Source organism: Haematobia irritans, chromosome 3, assembly GCF_050003625.1.
Source record: "Haematobia irritans isolate KBUSLIRL chromosome 3, ASM5000362v1, whole genome shotgun sequence".
Lineage (NCBI taxonomy): Eukaryota > Metazoa > Arthropoda > Insecta > Diptera > Muscidae > Haematobia > Haematobia irritans.
Window position 1 is genome coordinate 163,916,632 of NC_134399.1, and position 507 is coordinate 163,917,138.

Sequence of the window (507 nt, forward strand, 5' to 3'; positions counted from 1 at the left end):
TATTTCTACAGAAAATTTTTCAAAAATTTTATATTATTTTGAAAAATTTTACCGATTTGACAAAATTAACAAAAATCAACCAAATTCCATTTGGCGACCATCGTATCAAATTTAAAAATTAATAATTTTTTTGGACCAAAATGGCAACTCCCTTTGCTAAGGATATGTTGCCACCCAGCGATGATTTTATGAGGGTAAAGGATAGTTTCCTATTGGTAACACTGATCCATACACATAAAAATATCGGAAAGTTGATTGCCCAGAGTACACTATTATCGAAAATCTATATGAAATGTTTAAATCACAATAGATTTTTGTAGAATCTCGACCACGATTTTATGTCTTATAGGTTGATGGGTACTTAGTGGAGATAAATGTAATCTGAACCTATTGTTGCCCTTTCCACTTGTCTGCAGCGATACTCTTGGGATTTGATAGATATATTCAGAATGTCAATTCTAATTTCTGTCCAAACTTCATCGTTCGTATGAGAAAAAATATCCCTAA